The 26,195-nt window shown below is 35.3% G+C and overlaps 1 long non-coding RNA gene across 1 annotated transcript in view; it reads right to left on the bottom strand.

The window, feature by feature from the left end:
* Nucleotides 1-2,821: 2,821 nt before the first annotated feature.
* LOC145676751 (uncharacterized) overlaps nucleotides 2,822-26,195 on the bottom strand; it is a 139,892-nt gene continuing 116,518 nt past the window's right edge. The window contains exon 2 of the long non-coding RNA XR_014129456.1: nucleotides 2,822-6,935. This is a non-coding gene — a long non-coding RNA (uncharacterized LOC145676751). The remainder of the gene's footprint in view (nucleotides 6,936-26,195) is intronic.

Genomic DNA, 26,195 nt, shown 5'->3' with positions numbered 1-26,195 from the left:
ATTGCATTAATTATATTCATTTTAAATATGTTTTTCAAGTGTCTCATAAGTTTCAGTTATTTTTGAAAGATACCGTAAAATTTCAATGACGCATTGAGGTTTATTCACTTATGTGCGTATCCCTGATACAGACTTAAATATTTGATAAAACATGGCATCTTTGCTACCCATTCATACTGTCTCTAGAGTGTTCTTTGCATAAGTGCAATGCTAAAATCAGAAGAAATTTGATTTTTGACCTAGTTGATTTTCAGGTCTTATGCTTTTTAGGCCTAATGCTATTTAGGTTCAATACAGTTTAGGTCTTGTGTCGTTTAGGAATTGTGTTGCATTCCCTATGTGGCATCTGATGAACAATGTATATCAATATTTTCCATTTACAAATGATGTTTCTTCTACATTATTTTCCATTAAGTGTGGGAAATTGACTAATATAATTATCCTTAAATGTGGGGTTTAAATGCATTACATATATGTGAATTATTTTGAAGAATCAAACCATCGTTCGTTATGGTGAATGTAAAATCGAGGTTGTACGGTGTCGGTATTGGTGCCTTTTAATACATATTATTTTTAAAGCATTTTTTTTTAATGAATGGGTTGTTGATACGCCATAAACTGTTTGCAATTAAAAAAAAAATAAAAACAGATACTTTTAACTTACATTACGAATTATTAAAGGCAGTTTCATACGTGTTTCTTACTAATCATTTCTCTCTTTTTGTCAGTTTTCAAATGTACACTTCTGGTAGTTTAATTTAATACTGAGTGTTACCGCGAAGTATTATTTTCTTGTTCAATATGTAAATAATATACCCATAAGTAATGTTAAAACATGTTGAAAGAATAGAATATATTCTCTTTGTTGCGATTCAAAAGGTATCTGTGATCAAAATCTGAATTGCGTAATTCTATGGACGCACCAGACAATACAACCATTTGGCTCATATGTATATTACAATAATCTAAAAGAAGTGTTTTAAGGAAATTCCTCCTGGCTGAACATGACATCATTAGACCATATGGTATGACAATTATTTTCTAGATAATATACTGTTCCACAATGAAGAACTTCTTGAGAACACGTACTATTTTAAATTACAGTGTTTTGTAAATTCTGTAATAAAGCCTGAAAAATACAAAATATAAAATAAGGAAACTAAGAACTGTTTGCATATAATTACACTTTTTCTTGTTTATTTGCATAAAGATAGAAGAACATGTACTGTACATTACGACTCTTTGATGCTTTGGTTACACAATAACCATTTAACTGTACAAAATTTAAAACTGTAATATTGTATGTTTCTTTTATAATACAAACAACTATATACTGATACTTATCTTCTGTACATTAATCAGATATAAATTTATACATAAGAAAATGACAATTCATTATAAATTTTCATAATTCTTTTTCTTATAAATTTATTTACATATTTTATAATCATTTACAATAATTAAAACAGTCTTTTTATATATAAATATTACTTCTATTTCCACATAAATTCCTTAAGTTCTTTTTATATTTTACATATAATGTACAATAAAATGTCTTCTTAATATTCTAACTTCTTAGCTTTATATATATATACAGTGGTCGAAGTGAGACGGTATGCGATGTTATGCCATACCGCTTCTAGTTTTTCAGTAATGACTGTCTCTGGTTTTTCAGTGATTAAGACAACATTTAAATAGCCGGTATGTTGAGTTAAAATCATAATAAAACATACCACCTCTGCTTTTTTCCCACTTCGAACACTGTATATATATTTATATATATTTATAAACATCATTTAAACAACAGAATATTTGATATTTTGCAAGGTATACATAAAAAATTCAGTCATATGTATATATATCCATTTCGTGTCTTGATTTCTCTAAAGCTTTCGGCTTTCGACTTCTACTAGTGTCTTTTTATGTTATGATTTTACGATGAGCAGAAAGAAATGAACAACTCCGTGTGATCAGTTAACTACTAAAGTATGATTCATTCATTATTCAGAAGTTTCTTTCGTCTCATTTAAAAGGGATTCATAATGTGAATCAAGGCTGTAGCCCATTCCGAAGTTTATTTCTGGGGATGGCCGTTATATGGGTTATAGCTAACTTATAAGATCAAAATATAACCATTAGTTGTGAATTTTAAAACCAGTGCTTCGTATACATTTCATTCTGATAATATTTTACATAATTAAGTCTAAAGTGAATTTCTTATAGGTTTATATACCTACGTCACACTAGATATGACTGTTGGGTACTTGGCACCTCCACAGTTGCCAAGCTTTTGAGTAGTGTGTATACATATTCATTATGTGTACAAACTCAGAAGCATATAAACAAGAAAACTTCAACATTGGATTCTTGGTAAAGTTTGATTTTCACTGTTATAAGTATGCACAATGTTGTGATTGAGGAAGAAAAAATTGTGGGTGTGCTCTCCAAACAGGAACGATAAAAGATATCCTTAAAAGAATATTTTGGTACAGAACTAGAAAAAGATATAATTAAGTTTTATTGTAATATATTTCATTAAGTAATACTTTTTAAAACTATATTTCCGACTATTCAATAAACATTATTCGATTTCACACTTTCATTTTGAAGCACTGTTCTGTGAAATTATTAACTTGTTCCGTAGTGAGCTTTACCTTCATTTTTTTTCACTTATATCACCTTTATCTGTTAAAGGTGGTATGGTGGTGGTATTATGATTACTCTATTAACGGACAATACTGTATTGTCTTAACTTGGACGCCACGTTTCTATGAAGGCAGGAGGAGTTCAATCCTAAATTTCAGTATGAGTTCCTTAATGGTCATTTTTTGCTAATCTTCATTCGTTTAATTGTAGAAAAGGGAAACTCAAATAATCTTTCGAAATGGAAAAGCTTTTTCTTCTAATGTTTCCTCTAACTATAGTGAATATATAAATATTTTTATGTATCGGATGTATCAAAAACATGTATGTACACTTTGGACTCCCATAGAAAATTTATTTTTTAACCTACAAGATTAATTTTGTGGAAAAAGGTAATGTTATACTTCCTCAACAGACGGTAGCAGAATTGTCGGTCTAGCTGCTCAACCCAGGTATTATAGTTGCAAGAAAGTAACATCAACATGGCGGATGGACATTTGAACACAGAAGAGCTAAAACAGGTTATTAAGTGGTATCCCATTTTATGTATCTCTACAATTTTATCTTGAAATACACGTGTTGTATGCAGTGACTTAGTGAAAGCATCCATGATTTCATATAGCTGTTGGAAATATTTCGTTTATATTTCGCACCTTACTTTTTATAAGTAAAATTAAACAAAGCACATTTTACGGATAAATACAGTATATTAAAGTACATTCGTGCTATCTTACACTACTTAATTAAAAGAAAATACTGGATTATACGGATTGAAGTTATCATATATACAAACACTAATAACAGTATTCAGTGCTTAAAGTGAGATCAGATGAGGTGACGGTATGGAACAAATATGACCATATATATATATATATATATATATATATATATATATAGAGAGAGAGAGAGAGAGAGAGAGAGAGAGAAAGAAAGAAAGAGAACTAATATGTAAATATTTCACGCTCCACTATCATCAGTGCCGTATATACTGGTTTGCTGGCTTGAGCTACCACTAACCTTTCATAACACCTGTACATTCATAATAATAATAATAACTCTTCCTCTTTGGAATATTGAGTTCTTGCTAGGGAGCCTAGTTTCCTTCCAGTTACACCTATGCTTTGGATAAGTTGTGCTAGCAATGAAGAACGTTGAAAGAGGTGATTAGCCAATGAAGGAGGCTCAGTCTATAAGAACCTTCGAAACGTAACGTAAATAATGAAACAAATAACTATAAAGCTCTGCCAATTCCCGCAAAATACTGTCAAACACAAAATTTGAGTTGCGTTGACGCAAACCATTACGGAACGAGGCTCCAGGGACCCGGAAATGCGCTGTCATTACTCGTAGAACTTTCCTTTACTCTTCGCTCACGTCCAAGAAACCGATTTCTCTAGATGCAACTGGTCCTACCTGGCAGGCCGTTCGTACTCTGCAGATGTAGATGGAGCGAAGGGGAATACGCTCATAGCTACACGATTCTTGCTATAGAGAGGAAAATTTGTGAAACATACTTCGACCTCACTCCCTCCATCCCTCTTATGGAGGAAACTTTCCCTTTGGTTTGGGGAAAGAAGTGAATTTCTTCGGCTGCGTCGCCAATTTGTCATTCAATCGTGTGGTCTTTGGCGAGTGAAGATCGTGGACTACCTAAAATTGTTAACCAGTCGGTGCACAGCGAAGCCCGTGAAATAATTAGTAAATGTAGCAATTCTGTCCGCATCCAACAAATGAAGGGTCTCAGCTACATCAACTTGTCTTTCCTCTTTCGAGAGAGGTATGGGAAAGCATATACTATTGACAGCAGCTCCAGAAGGGGCACACTCGAAATAAAAAGGCTCTAGTTCCTGCAAGGAACTGAATTTCCCTTCTCTAAACTGAATGAACTTAAAAACTTTTGAATATCAAAATATAAAAGTGTAAAAGGTAAACGGCTTGCAAGGCTTAGGCTTTCTATTGATGAACTAGCCTTTAGACTTCTGCATCTAAACTGATTGTTGAGCAATAGTGATTACGAAGTGAGGAAAGAAGCAGAGGCGGTATGCTTTCATAAAAATTATGCTTGACCATATCGGCGATCTAAATGTGGAAGAACACGGATGGTACGTTTACCTAAACATCGTATTTACAATAACATAGCGATCCAACGCGGCCTTAAGTGGGTTAAAACAAGAAAATACATATATGTTCATATGTTTTTCGTCTCGTTTGCAAGGCTTTGTAGGCAATCTCATCTCCTCTCTAGTATCTAATATTTAATGATTCTTTCCAACTTCATTTCCATTTTCAAAAACTTCCTCTGGTCTCGTCTCGTGCTCAATACTAATTTTCTTGTATAGTTGTAAACACAGAATTCCAGACAAAATGAAAAGAATAATTTTGAATGTAACAAAAGAGTCCTGTCAATATCAGAGACGGATCCAGGTTAAGCATTTTAGGCGGGCAGTACAGAAGCTAGAATTGTTTGAGGGGGAATGGAATCGCTCTCACAAATGTTGAAAAAAAAATCAAGAGCATAAATTCTGCCATTGAATAGGGTGATAGGGAACTATTAACTTTTCAAAGCAGTAGCAACGAAATCTTTGATAGTGCAAACATATTTGTTGACTCAATGCTAACATCGTACTTATTACTGTGTAAAATCTTTCTTTTTTCTACCTGCAAATTACAATATAAATAAGTTATTTTTACCGGTATGCCATACCGGCCGATTTTCTAACTTTCGGATGCATAACCGGCTCATACCGCCTCACTTTAAGCACTGACAGTATTCTTATAATCCCGTTCAACCGCGAATATCTAATATTAAGTAGTCGTTTCCTTATTTCAACCATATAAGGTGAATGCTGTTTTTTATTGTCACATTCCACAACTATACTAATTTCATATGTCATAGATAAAGGAATAGAAGCTTTATTATACCCCTTTACACTATGCACTCTGAAAATTTACTGCATACTTAAATAGCCGTAATTTTTGCAGGAAAATACGAAGGAAAAAAGTCAAAATACATTACATTATTGCAGAGTGTGTGTGGCTCAAGTAAAATTGTTCTCTTCCTTTTTTTTTTTTTTTTTTTTTTTTTGTACCTGCATATTGTATACACTGAACACTGCTACACGTATATCAAACACCAGACAGAAAGTTACCACCGCCAACAGTGAGTTATGCCTACATGACAATTCAGTTGCCATCCATGAGAAATTCAAATGAGAATGACAACAATAAAACGAATCATTATGAGCGAAAGTAGCATGTGCCCATCTTTGACATTGTGTGCATTAAAACCACACCTATTCGCCTACGTGCCGGAAAAACACACACATTATACGAAGAATTTCAAATTGCATATAAAGAATTCTTTCTTTAAGGATTGACGATAAATTTTTGCTTATGTATTAATTTCACCTCCTGCATATTCTTATAACCTACGAAGAATATTACTGCGTATGTCATAAATGTTTTCTTTTCATACGTATAATTCGTTTTGCTATACATGATAGAATCATATACCATTATGTTACATCTTAATGCAAACAACAGTAGCTGATAAAATATGCTTTCTTGTTTGCTATGTGAATTATGGAAATTGAAGTGTCATATCTAAAACTTATTGAAAGCTATAAAAATGAAGGACTTATGTTCTTGTACGGGTGCATACATTTATTTTAGGACAACAAAAGGAGCATACTGTGTATACATAAATCACTAAATATACTCTTTATTGCAACTCTGTCAAGTTGCTTTAAAATTAATTAAAAATTAGCAAGGAAATCGTGTTTCAGATCGAATTTGTCATTGCTGTTATCAAATTCAATGGAAGTTCCTGCATCTCCTAGGAAGGATATCGTGATAAGAAATTACGGAAGTCAATATTATATTAATTAAATGTTAAATAGTGTTGATTTTTCTCCCCGTCTACTTCTAATTGCCTCAAATAATTTACAATAATGATTGCATGATCTTCATAGCGGGATGATATTTCTCATACCTGACTTGTATGTAACTAAAGTAAGGTGCTTAGCAACATATTTCTCACTCAAATGCTCTGCACTTCATATTAGTCCTCGGTGTCCTGAGTTGAATCCTAGGATTGTATCTTTTGCCGTCGCTATGTTTCTTGATCGTGAACTATTTAATGTGTTGTGTAAATAGTATTTAGTGATCATCAGCCTCTGAACTTCTTGAGTACTGTCTTTGACCTTTTAATATTTTGTTGCTTCCTTTTAATTTCGTAGTAAAAATGTTCATCTCACTATCACAACTTGATTCATTCTTTAGTATCACATTTCCTGAAAAGAAAGATAAAAATTGTTTAGCTATAAGAACAATAATATTAATAAGGCATATTCCGTATACTAATAGCATATAACAAGAAAAATAAATTTTGACGTTATCATATGAACCAACACAATATATATACATGTCTGACATGCACAAAGTCACTAGAAAAGCTCGAAAATTTATTCTACAAATAACTTGCAAATGAGTAAAACGATTTGATCACCAACATATCCGTATAACGGATAATTAATTATAGGAAATGATTCGTCATCTGAATAAAACATATCCGGGTATGATTATTCCTCAGAAGACATATAAAATATGCTTGATCCACTCCGAAGCTTCTGAATGAATAAATTGTAAAGATAGATACAGACTTTCCCTGCTGATTGCGTCTAAATTTATTGGTTCATTTATCTGTCTGCCTCCAATTTTAAAGTTAATCAAATGTCTATATACGAGTAAATTATTATGTTTGATATGTTCTCCAAAAACAATGTTAGATTTATTTAGTTATAAATTTAATGTCAGTGGTACAGCTATTACTGTTACCTTCTGAGAACAGGATTGCGAATAGAACATTTTAGCACGTTCCTCAATTTTAAAATACTCGTATCGGGAAGAGAAATTTCAAAATATTGAGAAGAGTTCAAAAGGAAAGTTCAATTTTTGGTATTCCGTACGTGTTCTACAAAGGTAACCAAGAAAGTTCTGTCGCTTTTTGTGGAGGTCTGTGTTCCATTGGTCCTCACACCGTGAGTTGAAGTCCGACATGATTTAACTCCGGGCCAGAAGGCAACACGAGCAGACACCAGTGTTTCTTTGCTATCTCGTCTGAGGAAAGAGCAATTTCTGTACAGGGTGTTGACATGTGATGACAAGTGGATCCTGTACGAAGCTCCATGGCGCCGTCATCATTGCTTAGTATCCTATGAACCTATTGGTTAGTATCCGATGATCAAAACAGCCGAAACCAGCACTGCACCAGAATAAGGTTCTCCTGTGCATTTTGTGAACTGCTCGCGGCATCACCCATCGGGAATTGCTACCAGCTGGTCAGAGCATCAATGCAACTGTGTACTGCCAGCAGTTGAGCCGTGTTCAAGACAAACTCAAAACTCTGGATCCAGCACTTCTGAATCGCAAAGGGGTCCTCCTGTTACAGGACAACGCTAAGTCCCATGTGGCCAGGATGACACGAGACGCCATTCTACGACTCGGATGGGAAACACTATTGACTCCGTCATAATCCCCGGACATTGCACCGTCCGATTATTACCTGTTCCATTCGTTGGACAATCACCTTAGAGGACGCCAGTTCAAATCCATAGTAGATGTGCAAAATGCACTTTATACTTGCTTCGCTTCATGGCAAATCAAGTTCTATAGCGATGGAAGTCATGGCCTTCCAGAACGTTGGCAGAAGGTCGTCAATGCTGATGGGGGCTATTTTTTGATCTCCCAGGTACGTTTAAGGTGACATATGGATGTTCGAAGGTGGTGGGTGAAAAAGCGACATAACTTTCTTGGTTACCTTTATATTTATTTTGTTTGAATTTACATTTCAAACTTTTAAAATTGAATTTCTTAAATTATAAAGATCTCCGTGAAATTTATATGGAATATATCGAGAAGAGTTGTTGGTCGAATGTTAAGGCTCGAAACAGATAACCAATTTCGGATTTTTCAATATTTATATCTTTAATCATCATCATAATAAAGACATTGTGCGTGAAACAAAGTTTTTGTAAATTAAATGTGGACAATTGTAGGTAGCGTGTAAGAGAGGTGCGTGCGCTTTGTGAAGTTGTGCTAATGGTTCAAAATAAAAGGCATTGCTTATCTAGCACATATAAATGATCAAAAATAAAGTTAATAGGAATAGGTTATCTGGTGTAGGTGTACTCCTTGGAATTTTATGCCTTGTTTTACGGCCTCTCAAACAAGATTTTTTTAAAAAAAAGAAAATGTTGATTGAGAAACAGGTTGGAGATAAGTTACCCAGTTCTTCTAAAACTAGAGGACAACATATGTCATTAGTAGTTGTTTTAACACGAAAATCTGCACAGGGACCAAACGACCATCGGATGCCGAGGGGTGCAGAGGGGAATTATAGAAAGATCTCACGACACGAAACAAGATCCGATGTCCCCCTCCTTCCCTCTCTCTCTCCCTCTTTGTGTTGTCTTAGGACATCATCGGAAGAAGATCAGAAGCATCCCATCAAGAAACACAAAAGCATTGTAGTGACAATACTGATAAGAAAAACATTTCAGATTTTGAAATGTTCCAAACAAGACAAGCAAGAAGGCATGCCACCATACACAACACAGACATAGTACACACAAACACACACACATATATACAAGCAAAGGGAAGATGGAGGATGCCTGTTCTACCCGTATTTCGGCGTCTTTCGGAAAGGAGAGCTCGGCCGGCTATCATGCATGCCTGGCTGTGATAGAGCGAAGGCTTCCTGGGCAATCGCCACGTACGCAAAATCAACATCAAATCATTTAATTGGCAAGTTTCCTCTTTTAAAAGAAAAGTATCAGTAAACCAAAATGAGCGTCTGTTCGTCATGTAAACAAATGGATTTATGTGTATATGAATATCTCTTTTTTTATATATCTATTCCACGATAATTTTCGTAGCCTTTGCTGCGCGTGGTCTCTGGTGGTTTCCCGAGGCATAGAAACATGAATGTCATAATTATTCACTACCCTTAATAATTCTTTTCTATTAGCTCAAAGAACTTACACGTGAGACATTAAACTTAGATTTTACTTTATTTTATAATTTTCGTTAAAAAAATCGATTTCGATTAACAGCTATTTTTTTCTTTCTTTCAGGCTTAATATCCATTCCTTTTCTTTACGGAATCGGATAAAGATAAAGGTATTATCTATGCAACTCTAATTTGTAACTTTGCATACTGCGAAGTTGAAACAAACCGACTTATTGTGATGAAAAATGGTTGATTGAGCTGAATTGAGTTGATTTTCAGTTTAACGTCTCTTTCAGCAGCGAGATTATACGAGACGGGACCTGCTGATTAACGAGGAATCAGAACACATGAGTTCCGCCTAGGGATGGAATCGAGACGAGACGAGACGAGACTTTATACAGTCTCGGTCTCGTCTCGGTTGATAAGTAGCGGTCTCGGTCTCGATCTCGTCTCGAGTCAAAAATCGCCGTCTCGGTCTCGGTCTCGTCTCGGTCAACAGATGCCTGTCTCGATCTCGGTCTCGGTCTCGAAGGCCAAGTCTCGGTCTCGTCTCGGGTCTCGTCTCGAAAGTCTCGAAATATATAGTGTGAAATTAAAATTGTGAAAGTATTATTATCGTACAGTCTGCGTTTAAACTTCTTATTTTTTGCCTTCATTTTGACTTAGAATTATGGTATGATGTACCTCTTCGTAGCTAATTTGCTAGCGCTAATGCTTTTCATGTGTATGTTCCAGGTTCAATCATCAGTGGATATAACATACCCGGGATAAAACCCTAATAGTAACTCATATTTCACTTTCAGGAATAGACTGTCTCAAATAGCTTCAATACTGCCTATACAGTTAAACTCTATTAAATTAACCCCAGTACTATACAGTAGTTTATTTCCTTCCTTTGAACCAGAATTGTTCAATACCTCCTAACGGATAACGGAACACATAGCAGCACGAATGTATTTAATCGTACCGAAGTTGAAAGTTTACAATTTCTCAGTTACTATCCAATACATTTGCTTTGACTGTCATTTTAAAAACAGAATATAATATTCATTATCTTAACAAATGGGGTAAATTATTACTACAATATATATTGTTTCAAATTGATCAAATGCTTTATTACCGTTTCACATATCAGTGTTTAATTGACACTTTAAAACATGAACTTCCTTAACCTTATGGTAGGAGCTACGACACTCATCTTTGCTACCTGTGGTCTCGGGTTGGATCACCAAACAAGTTACATTCAAAGCCCGATGTTTCGTATAGTTCGCGTCTCACTTTAAGTACATTCTGTTTCTTATACAAGTTCATAAGGTCGTAATGTATTACATAAGCATATATCCAGTGCCGTAACATAGATGAACTCTCAGCGGTGCATGTGGTCTTTATTCGAGAAAACTAATCGTGCGTTCATTACGTTGAAATTTTATATTGATTCAAAATTACTTGCGAAACATGGACATACATATTATGTAAGTATATAGGTAATTCGAGCTATATGTATCTATTTTCTCTGTCCCGGCAATACGAGTAATTCTTAACTTTCTAGTTTTCTTTTCTATTAATTTTCGTAGTTTTGCTGCAATATGAAGTCAAAAATATTTTTTTCGCTGTACGAATTTCGTTAAATTTTGGATCCGTTTTTACCATCCCTTACCCAGTAAAAGTTATATATATATATACACACACACACACACACACACACACACACACACATATATATATATATATATATATATATATATATATATATATATATATATATATATATATAACTTTAGAGGTAGACTATACTAAGTCACTTTTCGGTCGAAATTGATTTAACAATACTTTTTTAATAGACTATGTTCTTTCTAGTGATGTAATAATATAAGTCTAAAATCATCCTATTACTTTGTAACTACTTAGTATAGTTTGAAAAACAGTACTATAGATCTTACTTAAGGAACCAGTTTTTCGTTTCTCCTGTGAAATTACGAAATTATAACTTGGTTTAGTTTATATCTGAGGTCCAGATATAATAAAATCATAACCATAATCATAATCAACCATTATCAACACACTGCTGGATGAAGGTCTTTCCAAATCTTCTCTACAACTATTTATCTTGAGCAATTCTTTCTCAGGTTACTCCCCAGTTGTTCTTGATTTCGTCAAACCTTCTTGTACAAGAACGTTTTCTAGGCTGTTTTTATCTGTGGTATCCTGTTTAAAATTGTTTTTGTTCATCGATCATAATTTCTTGCAATATGTCCAGTACATTTTCCAGTCCATATTAAAAATCATTTCTTTAGTACCAGTCATTAGTTGCCAAATAATTCATTTCTACTGTATATATTCGTCCTACAAATAGTTCAGATCCGCTACTTTTGGAGCACAGACACGCTAGTTTTTGATCTTCGAATCTGACAACACTGACTCAATGATTTAAATCAACACAATATGAGCACTCCATTTGGTCTAGTGGCTAGCACGCTTCACTTCGGTTCGCGTGGTCCCGAATTCGATGTCCGGTGGGAGTATAGTTGAACGACCGAAGTGGTTCGGATTCCATTATAATCATTAGCTCCACGTCTCCTTTAGACGTCCTAGCATAATCGAGGGACATTAAACTAAAACAAACCAAACCAAAAATCAACACAATGTGTATTACTAACTGTAAGTCCCTGAATAACTGCATACAGCTATGGTATGGATCGAGTTTGAGGTGGTCGGTGGTCAAACTGAAACAACTGAAATGTAACTAGGGTGTAATTAGAACTTTTAATTAACCATGGTTTTGTGTACATCACGATTAAGGCTTAGGGGGAAAACTAGGTTTACTGAAAAGTTATCAGTTACATTTAATTTCAGTTACAATTTGCATTTGCATGTATTGCTGGAACCAAAACTTTGACATTAACATTATAAAGACTACGAGAAACATCGTCTTTTGAAAACATTCTTGCACCATGAAACAAATTACGAGTAATTTTAAAATATTTTGCAGTTTAGCTACGTTATTTGCACTATATTTAGAATAATATTGAGCAATTTATTTAAGTTGGCAACACTACTTAAAATAATGGAACTGCGACTTGTAATTAAAACCACTAAAAACTATTGTCATAATGTTATAGAAGTAAACTAAAGCAACAATCATTATAAAAATTTAACACAAATATGTTATTTTAAGCAGTACAAAAATCACTATTCATGTGTTTAGTATCTCTGAAATGGTTTAAAATAACAATTGTTGTAAATGACATTGTGATCACTTAAGTCTTTTGGAAGCATCTACATGATGAGACGTGATATGTCAGCACGTTTTCAAAGTGAAGTCTTTAGAAAAAGTTAAATTTTTCATTTCTTGTAACTTTGATCCTACATTCATTCGAAGTACATTATACCATTATCATAGTATTTGACACTAAGATACAAATGATGCGCTTTGCTCCGTTTATGCCATTTGAGTTACTAGAGATCTCCAAAATGTTGATGTTAGTGATATTGTATTGTCCTTTGTTAAACTGAATAATGTATGTGGTATCGTGGCTTTATTTAATATCGAAATTAGAAATAGATAATACCTTACATAGTGCAATAGGCAAAGTATGGTTTAGCCCCTCTCTTCATCATATCCTGGATCCGCGCCTATATATATATATATATATATATATATATATATATATATATATATATATATATATATATATATATAGAGAGAGAGAGAGAGAGAGAGAGAGAGAGAGAGAGAGGGAGAAGATTATATACAACAGCAGTGCATTTTGTTTCGGGGGAAGCTTGAAGAACGGGTAAGAAACATTTGTGTTATAGGTGCAATCCGAAAAAAATGATCACAAATTTATTTCGGGAGGGGCTTGAGCCCGACGCCTACCCCCTAAATACGCCACTGTACATCAGTCAACCGTTCCCATATTATCTCACACAACAGCGAAACAAATTTTGAGTAAAGGCAAAATAGCTGTCAATATTCGAGACGAGACCGAGACTTTCGAGACTGACGAAGGTCTCGTCTCGGTCTCGTCTCGATTTATAGAGGTCTGTCTCGGTCTCGGTCTCGTCTCGGTATGTAAAAGTCCGTCTCGGTCTCGGTCTCGTCTCGGTATATAAAAGTCCGTCTCGGTCTCGGTCTCGTCTCGATAATTCGAGACGAGACCGAGACGATACCGAGACTAGTCTCGGTCTCGGTACCATCCCTAGTTCCGCCGGGAATCGAACCCGAGTCTCGCACGCCAAAAGCGCGTACGCTATCCGCTTAGCCATGCAGGAGCTCTGGTTGATTGGGTATTTATTTGGAGTATCTCCCAGACTATTTGTCCGTATCACAAAAAGGCGTATGATCGCTATTTCTTCTCATAAAAGAAACCCTAAAATACAAACAATGAAGAAAAAAATGTACATAAATCAATAACAAAATAACATATATATAATTGAATTAGAGATAGATTTTTTTTTAAAAGAAGTTAAAGTAGCCTAATAAACGAAGTGCTAAACATAAAACAAGAAAATGACTAAAAGAATAATACCAATATTAAAACCCAATAAGAAGATCATCGGAGAACGTTAACTCGCGTTTAAGAATAAGTACGAGAATGTGGTGGGAGGAAACAGAGGTATTCCCCAAAACTTGATTAATATTATTAGCCATTCTCTGAGGTCTTATTACAGGGCGGCTATTTCAAGCTATCGCAACGCGTTTTTATTGCTCATGCGTACGCTTGGAATACACTGACCATGTATTTAAATGTGGATGGCTAATCACAAACGCGAAAGCAATAAAAACGCGGAAAAAACGTCAGCTCGAGCGTATTTGATGCGTTTCGGAACAACAGACCGCCTGCTGTTTAAAAGATGTCAAAAGAAAGGGAAAAAAGGAAAGACGTGTTGCTAGGCAAGGAGATTTTAGCAAGAAACAGCTGCTTTCAAGATGCTTTGTGCAGAGTACTGGAACTCTGCTATTATAGACCTGAACTTGGCAAGAATGACCTGGAAACCCTGACTGGTTCACAGTATGAATTATAACTCTGGCAAAAGTAAAGTTACCAAATAGCCACCTTGGTCGCGTTCGCTCCAAGGGGTAACGCTTCGAAAACGCATTCTCGAATAGCCACAGACTTATTCTGGACATTCTACAATAATGTGCAGAATATTCGAACGAAATATCCTTCGGAATACGGACAATTAATGTCATGCACTAAAGAGAAATATGTAAGATGAGAGTGTCCGATACGCTAATATGCCAGGATCATATTTCGGTGACTGGCGCTAGTAACTGACAACATTTGTCAAGTATCCGAAATTGGTTCAGAGAATGAAAGCTTAGTTATGAAAATTGGCATGCTAATGAAGATGAAACGGAACATATGCTACAATTCCTTTTCACATTAAAATATTTAATATTTGTTAATAATCTATTGCATTTTATCTCCAAATTACTGTCAGTCCACATAAAATAAATTTTTATTCCGTTGAATTAAAGCACGGACATTCAATAACTTGAGTAAACTCCCATCATTTTAAACTCTGGTTGTCGAGATTTAAACTCTGGATTTCTCTACATTTCGCAACATCTGTACAACACTTTTTCACTAAATATTATTTTATACCACTTCGAAAATTATGCAGAGGAATTTAAATACATTATTATTATTATTATTATTATTATTATTATTATTATTATTATTATTATTATTATTATTATTATTATTATTATTATTAATAGTAGTAGTAGTAGTAGTAGTAGCAGTATTCCATGGTTTAATACTGGACAGAAGTAACAACATGTAGCCATTTTTGAAACGGAAACAAACTTCTATGTAATATTTTAAGTGATTATAATAATAGCAAATGAAAATATCAACTTGCAAAATATTTAGCTGATTAGCCTGAAAAAGAATGAGTCGCCTCTTTATATGAAATTTAATCATCAAGGAAACATTTATGAAAAAAAAATCAGATTTAATTATAGCTTAGAAATTATTTTTAATTAAACGCTGCTAATGAATAAAGAAGAAATATAAGAGAAACTAAAGGTACATCTAATAATTTTTCTTTAGAATTCAAAACGAAATATGGAAAAGGAATATTTGCACCATGTAGCAGACACACTGTAGCGCAGAAGTAAATATCTAGTTTAAATTTCGCCTCTAGTTATCGAGTTGATCTGAATTATTGCTTATTAAATTAATGCTCATCACTACAAAAATCTATACAGCAAATGTCGTGTGCCTCGCGAGACTACCCTCAAAATTTTAAGTTAAAAAGTCTGGAAAGTGTGTCCTGTAGTGTGCGAGACAGACAATGAACAAATGTAAATCGGTCGTCCCAGGCGCCTTATTGACGTTCGACATTTATTGCCATAATTCGACAACTATCTCTGATACTCAATTTCTGATGTCATATCCGGATTCAGCACACCAAATTATATAAGACTCACATTTCCAAGTACCAGAAAATGTTGAACAGTGTTATAACTTTATAAGTCTTGTTGGTTAATTATTCTTTACACTTCCTTTTCCTCTGTTGATATTCTAGACTGATATACAGCCGTTTTACAATTTAGCCTCATTAAGGCTGAGCCTGAAGCTCATTATCAGCAATAAGGATTGCGCTCACTAATCTCAACTAGGCTATCAATTGATCGAGTTCAGGCTCGTTATTCTCAATATGATGCTCGCTCTCATTAACCTTGTTGAGTTTGCGCTCCTTAAGAGTTCAGTTTCGCTCTTCTTAATGAGGTTACACTTGCTTATCATATTGGCGTTCGAGTTAACTTAAACTGGGTCTCTAGCTCTCAATCAGCTCATTGAGCTCACGTTCAATTATTGAGCCCAAGAGCCAAACTTCAGAGTTTGTGCATTTTTGGACTGCTGATTATTCCAGTGTAAATTGAAATTCCATGTCACTTGTTTAGCTTAGTAACCTATATGTCTCCAAGAACACAAATATTGCTAAGCGCTAGCGAATACATAATTTCCTATACAATTAAGAAATGTGAACAAATAGTTTGCAGTTAGTCACGTACAGAAGAATTTATTTCAGAAGGCACCAAATATGATATGAGGATAAATTAAATTAAAATTTGTAAAAACAATCTCTTAAATTATATTAAATTTACAGAAGAGTCAGAATTTTGGGGATGCGGACCCCCCAGGACTCATCCCCTACGTACGTCTCTGCTAGAAATTGCAGATGGCATTATTTAGTTAAAATCTTTATTTTTATGTAAAGACTAAGTTATAACTGATAAGGACTAACTTATAAGATACATTTGATGATATAGTTGTTGTTGATGATGATGTGGTTCATTATATATCATCTCATGTTTGCACTCTAGGTAAGTACCTGTATAGTTTTCATAATAACTAAACTATTGTAATAGTGAATAATCTGTGAAGAATGTGAAAGAGTGTAATTGTGAATAGTCTGTGAAGAATGTGGAAGAGTGTAATAGTGAATAATCTGTGAAGAATGTGGAAGATTTAAATAGTGAGTAATCTGTGGAGAACGTGGTATAGCAAATAGTCTGTGAAGAGTGTGACACTATTGTCAATAGTCTGTGATGAGCATGAGGATGGCCGGCTTTGGCGTGAGTCAAAGAGTTCGTGGGAGCAAGAATGAAGTTGGAGTATGCAAGTGGGCTTGTTAGAAGTACTGTGAAGAATATTATTTAGTAGCATGGGGATAAAATTTAGTAAAGTACTTTTGAAGTTTGTGTGCATGTACCCGTGTCCGTAAATAAAGAGTACCTTAGTTTGGAAGTAGTTATTTTAATAGTAAAAGTAATAGCAGTATAGCTTGTATAGTTTCACCAGTATAGCAGTGGCGACGAGGTAAAAGGATTTACAATATGGCAGGTTCCAAACTTTTTGAAGCATTTGAGGTGGAAGACCAGGAAATAAGTGATTATTTGGACAGGTTTGATCAATTCTGCATAGCCATGGAGTTACCGGAAGCAAAAAAAGTGCCTACATTGATCGCGTCTATCGGTGCAAAAACATACAAACTATTGAGAGACATTTGTGAACCGGAAAAGATACAAGATCTGACCTACGCAAAAATCAAAGACAAGTTAGTGTTACACTTCCGACCAAAACTCAACACAATTTCAGAACGGTACAAATTCAGATTTATTCAACAGTTACAAGGTCAATCCGTTACCGAATTTGTAGCCACGTTGAGACAGCAAGCAGCATTGTGTAAATTCGGCACATTTTTAGAAGAAGCATTACGGGATCAGTTTATATATGGCATCAACGACGATAATGTGCGTAAGAGATTGTTAGCAGAAGACAATATGACCTTCACAGTAGCTGTTCAAATGGCAGTGCAAGCGGAAACTATTGGGAACGACATGGCAATCATGAGAAAGAAAGAATTCGAAGAGGTTGGTCAGGTGAATGTGTTGAGTCATTGTCAAGGTAAGCCAAATAAGCAAAATCAAACACAGGTAAGGTACAGCAGTAACAGTGGAAATAGTAATAAAGCAGAACGGTACAAGGGTAAATTTTTGTGTGGTAAGTGTGGGAAACAACATAACAAATACTCCTGTCCTGCGAAATATGTCAAGTGTAATTTTTGTGGTGTGCAAGGCCATTTTCAGAAAATGTGTTTTAAAAGACATGAAGTACAAGGGACTATTGACGCAGAGGACGTAACAGAAAAAGTGAAAGAAATTAAAGTGACCACCCCAGAAACGTCAGTAATGCAGGAAGAAAACTTAGATAAGATCGTTGAATTATTGGCAATGGACGTACCAGACGGTAAACGCAAGGACTTATGTAACATACCGCTAAAATGTGACGGTAAGACAGTGTTTTTTGAACTAGATACCGGTGCCGCGGTGTCAGTAATCAGTAGAGATGCATGCAACGAACATTTCCCAAACAAACAAGTGGTATCGGATACCATTAAATTATGCAATGCCGATGGTAGACCGTTAGACACTAAAGGTAAAATAATGGTGGAAGTGCAGTGGAAAAGTAGTAAGTGGCAGTTACCATTATATGTACTGGATGCTAAACTAAACCAACCAATTGTGGGACGTTCATGGATCACTATACTTTGGCCTTGTTGGAAAGAACAGTTTAGTAGTAATATTGCTTCGATAGGAACAGATGACGCAACTGTAGCTGATAACTTAGCAAGTAAAATCAAAGATGAGTTCAAAGAAGTGTTTGAGGGAGACTTAAACACACCAGTTAAAGGGTACAAAGTGGTATTACCAGTGAAAGAAGAAGCGGTACCAATTTTCAAGAAGGCATACGAAATACCGGTAAGTTTGAAACCACAAGTGAAAGATGAGTTAGACAAGTTAGTGCAACAAGGAATTTTGACGCAAGTGGATTATTCTGATTGGGCAACGCCATTAGTATTAGCGAGAAAAAAAGATGGAAGCATCAGGTTATGCTGGGACTTTCGCGTGACGGTAAACAAAGTTCTGGAAAAAGTATCGTACCCACTACCACGCATTGAAGACTTAATGAACAAGTTGAAGGGTGCCCATTGTTTCGTATTGTGCGATTTAAAGCAGGCGTACCAACAATTGTTGATCCATGAAAATTCATTAAAATACATGACGCTGAACACACCTTGGGGCTTATACCAACACAAAAGACTAGCATTTGGGTTGAGCTGTGCAGCACAAATTTTTCAAAAGTTTATGGAGTCAGTGTTGCAAGATTTACCGTGGGCTGCATGTTTCTTGGATGATGTGATAATATGGGGAAAAGATACGTATGATTGTTACGAAAAGACACGGATACTTCTACAAAAGTTCAAGGATCTGAATATCAGACTGCGGGGAGACAAGTGTGTTTTCTTCAAACAGGAAATAGAGTATTTGGGACATCATATTAGTCCAGAAGGAATTAAACCAATGGAAGATAAGGTGGAAGCGATCATGAAATGTCCCGAACCGACGAATGTAACGCAACTGAAGGCCTTCCTAGGTATGCTTTCATTTTACCATAGACAACTACCTGGCTTAGCGTCAAAAATTCCGTCGTTGTATGCGTTACTAAGAAAAGGAGCCATATGGTGTTGGGATGAACGACATGCACAAGAATTTACACAAGCGAAAGAACTCCTGAAGAAGGCGGAAATACTACACCCATTTGATGAGAAGGAAGAGGTGGTACTCGTTACGGATGCATCACAGGATGGAATCGGCGCTATGCTGTGTAACAAAGAGAATAACAAGTTGAAGACGGTAGCGTGTACTTCAGCAACATTGAGCAATGCAGAACGTAACTATGCCCAGTTCGAAAGAGAAGCATTAGCGATAATACACGGAGTAAAGAAATTTCATAAATATTTGTTCGGTAGACGTTTTACAATTATTACAGATTCTATGCCAGTCAAGATCATATTCGGAGAAAAGGCTATTCCAGACGCAGCTTCACCAAGACTCCAACGATGGATGCTGTTCTTGTCTTCGTACGACTTCAAAATCCTTTATAGTAAGCAAGTGGAAGTAGCAGATTTCCTATCCAGACTACCGATTAATGAGGCACCAGTGGATGTAAAAATAGACGAAAAAGAGTTCATAAGCCAAATAATGTTGGCACCATTAACGCTCCAAGAAGTCATGGAGGCATCGGAAGAAGACCGACTATTATGTCAGGTGAGAGAATGGATAATAAAAGGCTGGCCCAGGAAGTTGAAGGAAGAACATAATACTACAGAGTTAAGAACATTCTTTAACAACAAGCAAAGACTTTCAGTTGTGAACAAATGTGTGATTATGGAAGGCAAAATTGTACTCCCACATAAGCTAAGGAAGAAATATCTGGAACAGCTACACAGGAATCACCTAGGTGCTTGGAGAATGCTGGCTGTAGCTAAGGAAGCAGTTTGGTGGCCAGGTTTAGACCGTGATATCAAAAAAATGAGCGAATTTTGTGAAACGTGTAATAGCATGCATAGGAATAACTCGAAAAAGCAATATAGTAGTTGGAAAGCAGAAGCACAACCGATGGGAAGAGTGCATGTAGATCACTTTGATTGTGTGGGATCTAAATTTTTGCTGTTAGTGGACAGTTATTCAAAATGGATCCAAGTGTGGAATGTAAATTCAACGACAGCATCTGAAACTAAACAAAAGTTAGACGAGTTTTTTTCAAATTTTCGGGTATCCAAAGACTTTAGTATCAGATAACGGACCTCCTTTCACATCATTTGAGTTCACGACATACCTAAAGGAAAGAGACATTAAGGCACTGCTAACTCCACCATACAACCCAGAAAGCAATGGAATCGCTGAAAAAGCCGTGCAGACAGTAAAGCAGCTTTTAAGAAAACAGTTTTTAGACAATAAACATGCATGGAACCGTAGATTAGGAGAGCATAAGCTGAAAGAAATATTATACATGCTTCGTTTCACACCGAGTAAGGCAACAGGGAAACCACCAGCGGAATTGATGTTAAATTTTCAACCACGCACAATGTTTAATGTTGTACAGAAGGGAGTGTTTGAACGCGGCAAGAAAGACAGGAAAGAAGTGGAGCAACAAGCAAAGAATGAAGTGGTCTGGGTGAAGAACTATCGCGATCGTTTTCCTAAATTTATCAAAGGCGAACTGGTCAGGCAGATGAGCCCAGTCGTATTTTTGGTAAGCATACAAGGAAAAATACGGAAGTGCCATCGACATCAAATAATTTTTCCGCAAGCAAAGGAAGACCGAGAAGATAACATGCCAAGAAAATGTCAGGAGGATATATGGTTTCTTTGCCGAAAGAACCCGCTCGCAGACGCAGCAGTGGAAGATGTACAACTGCCTAGAAGTCCAAACATAAATTCAGAAAGTGACAGAACATCAGTCAGAGAGCAAGATCAACACCTACCAAGACAACATCCAGAAGATGGCAGAACACCAGTACGAGACCCAGATAGGCAGCTACCAACAAGATATCCAGGAGGTGTCAGAACATCAGCAGAGCAGCAAGATTGGCAGCTACCAAGAAAATCCGGAAGGATCAGGAGACCACCTAATAGATTGTCATTGTAAAAAAAAAAAAAAAAAAAAAAAAAAAAACGGGGGAAGAGTGTAATAGTGAATAATCTGTGAAGAATGTGAAAGAGTGTAATTGTGAATAGTCTGTGAAGAATGTGGAAGAGTGTAATAGTGAATAATCTGTGAAGAATGTGGAAGATTTAAATAGTGAGTAATCTGTGGAGAACGTGGTATAGCAAATAGTCTGTGAAGAGTGTGACACTATTGTCAATAGTCTGTGATGAGCATGAGGATGGCCGGCTTTGGCGTGAGTCAAAGAGTTCGTGGGAGCAAGAATGAAGTTGGAGTATGCAAGTGGGCTTGTTAGAAGTACTGTGAAGAATATTATTTAGTAGCATGGGGATAAAATTTAGTAAAGTACTTTTGAAGTTTGTGTGCATGTACCCGTGTCCGTAAATAAAGAGTACCTTAGTTTGGAAGTAGTTATTTTAATAGTAAAAGTAATAGCAGTATAGCTTGTATAGTTTCACCAGTATAGCAACTATACTGAACAAATTTATTTTTCCCGGCATCTAAACCTGTGACCTCGGAAACAAAACAAATAAAACAGTGCTTCTTCAATCAACGATTAGTTAATTTGACAAAACTATTTTCTTTCTATCTGAGCTACTACTGCATGTGTTTTCGATATTTTCTTCCAATTACAAGTTCCCAGCCTATTTGTAACCTACCTACATCTCCAAATTTCTGGGCCAGAAAACAAGTCTGTAAATTAGTTTTACGTATGTATTGGTTTATTTCATTACACATGGTAAGCAAAGTGGCCACCATTTCAATTTTGTAACATTTTAAATTGTGTGTGTGTTTTTTCTAGTTATTTACAATAAAAATGGAGCAAAACGTTATTCTTTTGTAACGTTATTTAAGAATAAAATATATGAAAAAATTGTTGTTAATTGCAATTCAGGAAACATTTTTTTCGCGCTATTTTGTGTGATAGGATTTCTGTCGGATGAATATTAACTGATATAAGGAATTGATTGCCTGTATCAGAAGCCATTATTACTCAATTTCTATACGATACCATTTCACTGATTTTAATTTCTAACGTATATCTTTATACTAGCTTATAAATTAGTTAGACCTTTTGAATCAGAAAAGACAGAAAACTAGATGTCCTACATTCATCTTGTAGTTTAATGGCATAGGTTGTAACCTGTCTTTGGACAGATAACACTCATAGAACTATATTGTTATATTTGTTAATTGTAACATGAAACATATAAGATGTTTTTCTCAAATAACATGTGTTTTTTTTTCTTTTTTTCACTTGTTTGTGACTTGTACATCGAACTTTTGTCTGCATAATTTAACAATCGTTGGTATGACATAATTGAAGGATATAAGGAAGAAACGATCATAATCACAAAACTAAAGTTTTGCAGGAGAGCGTTTTTAGTTATTCCGAAGACTCACGCCACTTATTAGATGTGTTGTAAATTGTTTGCAATCTCGTGAACATTTATTTGGTCTCGTCATGAAACTGTAACAACTATCATGAAACATTAAATATTCGTACTGTTGTTCTTACGACACAGTACACACCAATGAGCTGCGCCTTGTTCGGACTCTGCACTTTTCGTTGAAACTGTGGACTATGATCTTTATTTTCCTGTATACAATATGTTTAGCTGTTTCTACTCGTACAGAAGGCTATCTTCAGCTTTCCCGTGTGCTGTTAGCACGTGGTCAAATTACTGAATATATTGTATTTGCCAGCTGAGTTTCGCCATTTTTTCAGTTTTGTAATTATGATCGTTTTTCCCTTATATCCTTTAATTACAACTGACAAGCGGTGATAAAAATGTTTTAAAGATACAACCACTTTACAAGTAGTAGATACGTACATGTTAGGAGTATGTCAATAATTGACAAGTTAATAGTCTGTTATATATGTATACACTACACATAAATAAGTACACCATCTGTTTTAAGGAAATAAAACCTATGAATTGGTACAGAACGACATTCTTTTTAGCGTTATAAAAATTCACTTCTCGCATATTTCTCCAAACCTAAGCATGGGAGAACATAGGTAACCACACTAAGTTATACAAATCTTGAAGAGGTTTTCGGCCCCTTAAGTACCTTCAATAAATAAAGTTTGCATTAACCGATTACAAATGATGAAACTACGTGAAATTTCAGAACGAACAAATGTGATCTACGCGTATTTGACAGGAGGCAATTGATAGATATCGGAGTAGAAATTGTACATTTATTGTTAAAGCGTCTATATTTCTCCAAATATTGTATTATTTTGGGAACACTATCAATCTTTGTTTTAAAACTTTTAAATATGACACTATTGAGGAATTGTCCAGAAATTGATCACCGTTACAGTCCCCACTGAAAAGTCATAATATTTTGTAGCGTCGTATTTTAAATATTTTAGTTTCAGGTTTAAAATATAATCGTGTGATTCGTGTCGTCATATAATTCTGTGTTTAACGAAAAAAGAAATGTTCAAAGATGAAACATATATCAATCGATAAATCTTACTGTGCTGAATAAAGTGATAAGCATGAGTGTGAAAGCTCGTGCGCATTTATCGAGAAAATGTAGGGGGAGGGAATAATTAATTTGTAAATCTAAAAATTGATGTTGTACAAGAACAATGCCACTTACTGAGGTGAAACATACTAAAATGCAGTATACCCTTATTAAGACTCTCATCAGGGGAGCACCTAAGGGGGTGGCACTTGGTCCGGACCCCCAAAATTTCTGAACTCAACATATGTACATTTGTACACTTCCTTAATAGAACTATATTAGTTTAACAAAGAAGTGATTGATGTAGCCTTCTCATACTTCACGCGTGCTTTATCTCATAAAAGCAATCTATGAGTTACTACAATCTCGTAGTTCTATCATCTATTTCTGCAAATATAGATAGAAGTATTTTACAATTACTTATCGTCTTTTCGGTTCAGAATAATACCCGTTCAATTCTACAACTCCTAAACTTTAATTTTAAACAGTATTTAATTAATGTTTTTAGAGTAGTGACATTTCTCCTGATCTGTGTCCCGTCTTGGGAAATACCTCTGATTTTAGTGATTGATTTCTCGCTTTAATTCTTGTGATTCAAATTATTAGTATATTTCTGAGCTCTTTCTTTTTAGTTCTTACCTGTTTTGTTTTATTTGTTATTACTATTCTGCTAGCTTTTTTCTTTCTTTGAGAAAATATAGTTATATACTTACTGTACATCATTATATCTTAGTAGTATTGGACCCCAGTGTTGGGAAGTAACGTAACGCAAGTAACGCGTTACTTGTAACGCGTTACTTTTTAAGTAACGTTTCCTAGTAACGCGTTACATTTTTTCCAAAGTAACTGTAACGGTAATGCGTTACAAATTTTTAAGTAACGTACCTAGTTTGCGTTACTTTTTTCGCGTTACATTTCGGATGAGTAACTACAATATATGTATATTTTTTTTTCGGAAATAAATGTTTCTTTCCTGTAAGTGAATTTCTCAGAATGAAACAATCGAGCATGAACTACGTATGTCAGTGACCAACAGTCACAGACACAGAGAAACAGATAAGTTCGTAGTGTCACTTGCTGTTTTTTGAAGATGAGGACAGCCTCAGGGAAATCATGTGTACTAAATGCAAGCACCTGGAAGATTTTGTCATAGATTTTGACAGCTCCAAATCAATACATTCAGTGAATGAACTAGGAGTGCAATGATACCGGTAGTCTATTTTACTTTGATTGGTGTTGTTTTTATAAAGATGGAGAACGAAAATATTTTACCGTTCGAACATTTGAAAGAATACTTTATTCTTAAGAGCTGAGGATGATGGTAGACAGAATTTAAAAGTAAAGTATCTGAAGTGCACCGGCGGAAAATATTTATCAACAACTAGGGTGCCATAATTAACGATGTACAGTAAGAGGTTAATATGAATAAACCGTGTTCTGATGAGCAGGTCTACTTTATTACTAGAAAATAGTTTGCTGATGGTATGTAATATTGGAGTTCTTTCAGATCAGTATGCTTATCCTAGAGTCCCGTTGATTATAGATTAGTGTAATGTTTCTCTATATTCTTTATTTTTAATTTTACATAACAACATTGTTATTATTATATAATTAGTTTAGCAGAATAATAAGCAACCATTTTTTCTAACGCATAGGGATGAGCACGAGTCAAACTAAAACTCGACTCGAATTCAAGTCGAGTTTCGAGTCAAGTCAAGGGTAATATCCGCGAGTCGAGTTCCGAGCCGATTCAGTTTTTCGCGTCGAGTTTCGAGTCCAGTCGAATTTGATAAATGGCTCGTTCGTTTTGTCGTCTCGAAATCATGGCCTGATTACACTGGAAAACGAAAGCCATGAGAAATGTAAGCTAAACAGTAATATGGAATACTTTGAGTGTTGCTCACGAGAGGGGACACTGCTTGCATCTCGTCTCGTCTCGATAGCGAGACCACAAAAGGTGTTTTATAACAAGCTCAGTTCGGCTCGGCTCAACTGAGAAGATGGCTCGAGCCGGCTCACTTGGGGTGAAC

This window comes from Thermobia domestica, unplaced genomic scaffold (assembly GCF_964235325.1).
Source record: "Thermobia domestica unplaced genomic scaffold, izTheDome1.hap1.1 HAP1_SCAFFOLD_334, whole genome shotgun sequence".
Taxonomy (NCBI): domain Eukaryota; kingdom Metazoa; phylum Arthropoda; class Insecta; order Zygentoma; family Lepismatidae; genus Thermobia; species Thermobia domestica.
The sequence above is the reverse complement of the archived record's forward strand: the minus strand, read 5'-3'. Positions and strand labels throughout refer to the sequence as shown.